Source organism: Chenopodium album, chromosome 23 (genome assembly GCF_948465745.1).
Source record: "Chenopodium album chromosome 23, dcCheAlbu1.1, whole genome shotgun sequence".
In the NCBI taxonomy this organism is placed as follows: Eukaryota; Viridiplantae; Streptophyta; class Magnoliopsida; order Caryophyllales; family Amaranthaceae; genus Chenopodium; species Chenopodium album.
Genome location: NC_137856.1, coordinates 29,851,560 through 29,857,559, shown reverse-complemented (window position 1 = coordinate 29,857,559; position 6,000 = coordinate 29,851,560).

Genomic DNA, 6,000 nt, shown 5'->3' with positions numbered 1-6,000 from the left:
TATGAATTTTGATACATATTTGCATGTTCATTGCCAAACTTTTTCTTGGCACATAAAGAAAAAAGGTCAGTCAGTGTGTTTGGATAAAGTCATAAAAAAAAATTATGCTTCAATGGGAAGTTTATGGGCAGCCAGCAAGCAAGTCTTGTCTTTCAATTGATTGAGGAGCATCTTTTGCGTGGTTGTGCAAGGATCACATTTCATTTGATTCCAAAACTTTGCTTTTAATGGAAAGAGAAAATCCAATTGTCTTAAGAAAGAGAAAATTCAATTGTTATTAACTTGTCTTAATGAAATTATTTAAACATTTCATTAAGTCAAGATTAATAAAGAAAGGAGACTTCTTTCTATTAACTTGAAATTCAATTTGATGGCAACAATTGACATAAACTTGACACTAAATAACATTACAAGTTTGTCAACTTTTAGAACCCAACAATTCTCAATTTAATGATTCTCTAACTAGGATATCCTAAACTCCTAATACTCGTTTTCTATGCGATAGCTACATACAATTGGTTTCAAAAAGAGCCATCTACATACAACATATAAACAACATAAATAAAAATCTCAATCTATTACTTTAGATAATCTCATCTCGATGGCGAGTAAAATCATCCAATCTCATTAATATTCATTTTCGAATTTCTTAAATCATATTTCTCAAAGTTTGACTTATTCTATTACTTCGTATAAGGTTACAGAAGTTTTACGTACTCACTCACTCTTTTGAATATCATTTTACCACCACCACCTTATCCTCTTACGCTATAAAATTTAGTTTTTATTTCCACCCACGAAGTATTTATGTATCGACCTCCCTCAAATGGTTTTACTATAGAAAATCAAATATTTTAGTAAAAGCATTATACTTTTAGCCAAACTCATTCATAAAAAGTAACATAAACATTATAGTTGTGTTACCCTTAAACGTAACAGCCTGGCCCTTGTTAATCATCCTTGATCCCATGTGCTCGATCATCCCAAATTTCTTTAATGGGCCCATCTAATAAAACCTACCATAACTTACAACTCTTTTCTTCAATAAACCAGCTGAAGAATATAATAAAACAGAGAGAAATATAAAAGCAAAAGCTAAGTAAATTAATTAAATATCATCCCAAATTGTACTATATGATATTATTGTTAAGAATATTTTGAGAGATTATGTAATATAATGATCAGAAGTTTGTAACAGCAAAATAAATATAATGGAAGAGCAGTACATAAACTTCATTCAAGCATTGGCAACAGCTTGGTTGTTTATGATGATGTTAGGTCTTGTGTGTTGTTGTCTTAGCACACAGCCTGCTCAAGATGGTGATGTTCATAGTGCTAGCTGCAGTTGCGACTCCGGCTATGGCGCCGTTTAGTTCTTCTTCTTCTTCTCCTTCTCCCTCGAGATATCCATATGTTTGTTGTATTCTTTAGAGGTAGGTATACATTACCACACCTCTGTCTGGATTTAGTTGTCACGTTATTATGATAATGTCAAAACGGACAACTGCATCCGCATGAGGAAATAGCTTAGTCTAGCTAGATGCAATGTACAGTTTATTTTTCTGAGCTTCATTGTGCTCCATTTTGATTTATTTTTTATTTTATTTTATTTATTTATTTATTTTTAATTTTTTGAAAGAATTTTTTATTTTTTTTTATTTTGGATGTTAGTATTTAATTTTTTTTTTCCCTTGTTTACTTCTTTGGAGACTTGGAATATTTAATTAATTTTGCTTAGGTGCTTTGCTTTCCAACCAAAAGAATCCCATTAAAAAGAAAAAATAACAGCAAAAGAAGCCATGAAAGAGCTTTTCGATAACAAAGTTGTATATAATAATAATGTATATAATGTAAATTATTATTCTTTTTTTTTTGAAAGGTGTAAATTATTATTCATTCCAATTTGAATTGTTTGTTACATTTGGTTAATTAACTAAATCCATCTTGAATTGTTTGTTACATTTGGTTAATTAACTAAAATTTCAATTCTTGCATTGTTTCCTTTAATTGCAATAATATGATTTTTATATTCTATTTAATTTGTACTCCGCAATAAAAAAAAAAAAATACTCATATAAGTTTTGCTGGATTAAATAAATACAAATTATTTGATACTTCGTATTACTATTTTGTATAGATTTTATTACGGAGTAAATGAAAATGAAATGTATTGATGGTCGGTAAAGTATTGTTTAGCAGCCTCAACACATATTGTTGCATGCAGTTATACAAACATATTGTGTGTCGAGCCTAGTAACTTTGGTGTAAAATGTAAATCCTAAGAAGTCCGTACATATTTGATATTTCTTAAATTTTAAAAGGAATAATAGTATTTATATTGCTAGCTAGTACATAATTTGCTCTAAACGTGATAATCACTACTGAATATTTCAATGGAAATAAGGGTGTGATCAACCTCTTCTTATGGTTCTTAACACAAATATAATTGGTTTGTAATATCTCATGAAAATCTTATACATAGTAGAACGATCCTGCCAGCAATATTGTTGAGAAATTATTAGGGTGGCAGCCGGCAGTCCAGCAGGATGTATGTGGTAATTTTCTTCATAATATTTGATTAATCAAGAGATAAAATCATAAACACAGAGTTTTATATATATATGTGGCTGGCCACACCGTGTGGTCGCGCGGGGGGAGGTTACTTATTCAGGGTTACTCGGTCGGTTAGGGTTTACTTGGTCTATTAGGGGTTACTCGATCGATCATGGATTACTTGGTCAGTGTTTTGGTGTCTGTCAACCGGCCACACGGTGTGGCTAGCTATACAGAAAATGCTCTGTACTCTCTTACCTTTTCCCTCCCTCTAATGCACTGATTTGTGTAGTTGGACTATTAAACGGATAATAGATGTCATTTAAACACGATCATCATTCTAACTTTATCCACTTTCAAGTGTTGACTTATAGAGTTTAACATGGTCACATTTGTCCACTCCTATGGTTAGAGCCACTAACTAGGTTGAATGGCATGTAATGGTAGAGTTGGCAATCATGTCATGTTCGTATACAAAATTAAACGGGTTGAAGAGCCTTAACAAGTACTAAGGGCCTGTTCTCATTTATTGAACTGAGCTGAAATGAATTGTTTATGAGAGAAGGAAATTAGGAACTGAATTGAGTTGAGCTGAACTAATTTGTTTATGAGAGAAGGAAATTATGAACTAAACTGAACTTAGGCCCTAACTCAACTCATTTAATAAATATGTCATGTCGTGTTAACCCATTAAATTAAACATGTCGTAAACTTTTGACACTAACCCGCTTTTTTTTTTTTTGTTTTTTTTTTTGTGTACGGTTCGTGTCGTGTTGTGTTATTTGAAAATGTATTGACCTTATTCAATAGATTCATTGATTACATTTTCGTTGAGTCGTAATAACATTGTGCTGAGAATCTTAAAACTAACCGAACGTATTTAAATAAACATATCATATCGTATTGACCCAATTAAAATTAAGGGGCCGTTTGGTTCGTACGGGGGAATCGGAATGGAATCAATAAAGGGAAAGACAAGGAATGCAATGAAATTCGCCCGATTTTGGGGTGTTGTTTATTTTAAATAACAAAGGAATGAATGAAATGTAACACCCCAATAATTCTCTCTTTAAACCTGTGAGGACCCTGAACAATATTCAAGAGAATTACTGGCGTGCTACCGCCACGTGTTCAAACGTTAAGGCTTTATCAGAAAATAGCAGCGGAAAAACTAAATCAGTTATAAATAAGTTTCAAAACCAACGAATGAAACCAAATTAAGTCATACAACTTGGAACCATTAAGGCCCTTATTCAAAACCCAATAAAAGTAGTAAGTGATTAAATTCAATGTTCAAATAAATTCAAACCCAAAAGAAATAGTGTCGAATAAAATCGAATTAATATAAATTCAAACTTGCAAAAGAAATAAAATGCAAACAACCAACTCTCTACTCAAGATCCCACAACCCTGATGAATGCTGCATGTGTAAGAACCTGTGGTAATTCTGCTCCCCAATATTACAAGTGTAAAAATTGGATCGTCACAGGGTCATTGAAAGGCGAAGGTCATGACCAAAGAAAGACACACAAAGCACGCAATCAGCAAAGCTGAGTACATACAAGCTGCAAAATAAATTAAGAAATCCATAACATGCTACTAATAATCAATCATCATGCATCATTAAATTATAGACTCAACACACGACTCAACTATTTATATTACTAAGACTCCATTAATTAATAATAGGTAAATCATTATTTTTATTCATTGGATTACGCAATAGACAAGGTTGTTCAACCCATGCTCCATTTGGAACATCAATAAAAGAAAAACCCCATGCCTCCTTTCGGAAACATCAATAAACATCCAACGACCACGGGCGCGACTCCGTGACCGTAGTTAGTATGAGATCTCACCTAACTCCTAGTTTTGAAAAATATTTGAAATAAGAGACTCGTAGATCAGACGGCCTCGAGAAAAGTACACAGCTAATACCCCATGTACCCCAACCCCTGATTGTCATTACTCCAGAAGTGCACCAATCCAGAGTTTTATTGCTCATCCATCTTGCACTTTACGTGATTTACAGGTTTAGATTTGGTGATGACTCATATGCATAACAATACAATCAATCCAATATCAATTCAATCAAAAACAACTTTTCAATGTCAATTCTTGATTTATTAGTGGCAAGCAACATTTATTATTTATTCCTTTACTACCTCGGTGTATAAACACCTTGAGTGCATAAGGCACCCCAAAACCTCAACCTCGTCTTAGAAGACTTAAATTTCCTTTACTCATCCTGCTTGCATAATCATGAATGAGTAATAAATTAATCATTACACCAATCATATACCTTTGCCTCTAAGCGCACCTTGCATAATCAGAGCACAAATAATACTTGCAATATAAAATAGTGCACGTCATACGAAATTCACAATGTATAACCAAACAATTTAACTTTGTCATCCCTATACATGATACTAAGTTCTCGATCCGTCGTCCTTAAACATGCACCTAAAAGAAAGGTTTCGTAACTTGTACGTACCTTGAGCAAACGAATTAGTATGCCACTTTACTAACTAGAAATCACCTTCAATAAACTCCTCTCCTAAGCCAAATAATAACATCTCAATCAATACCCAATCAATCAAATTTACAGCAATACTAACTTACTTTAAAACCTTCAAAATCCAAATCAAACAACACTTTAAAACCTTCCCTTTAGTTAAAATTAAAGGCTTATATATAGTTCTTTAAATTTTTCTTCATAAAAACCTTAAAATACACTCTTATACATGAAATTACAGCAAGTTCAAAGTCTAATAAAAATCTGAAAATTATATAAAAACCCCTAAAAATCTCCCTTTTTAATGGGTGATTAAACCCTCTTTATAAAACATCAAAAGTAGTACTTAGAAACTATTTTCAACACTTAAAACTTCAGTAAAAACATATATTTATGCTTAATTAACTTTAAACATAATTAATTTTATTAATCAAACTCAAGGATAATATTTTAAGTATAAAAAACTTCGTTAAAATCAAAAACTGCCCGAAAATCATATTTAGAGGCTGAATTTGGCCACGAGAGGGTGGTGCTCACTACCAAAGGTAGTGAGTCTTTCTTAAAACGTTGTTTCCACATGGAAAACACTACTTTTTCATCAAAATCGGATGAGTTCAGAATCTGATCGGGATTAAAACGGGATTAATATTAACGAACGAAAATCTAAAAATTAAAACACGAATCTATGTGTTCAAAATAATCTGGAATTAAGTTAAACTAATCAGTAGTTATAATCACCAAAATTTCAAAACATCATTACTATAAAAACCCTAAATCAATTGTTCATAAAAACCCTAAAATCATGATTTTCAATAAATTGAAACCCTAGGTTTATAATTCATAAAATATGAAATTTATAACATAAATATAATCTGAAATTTATAATCTTTATACCATTAAAATATAATTTGATACTAAAAATATAATCTTTA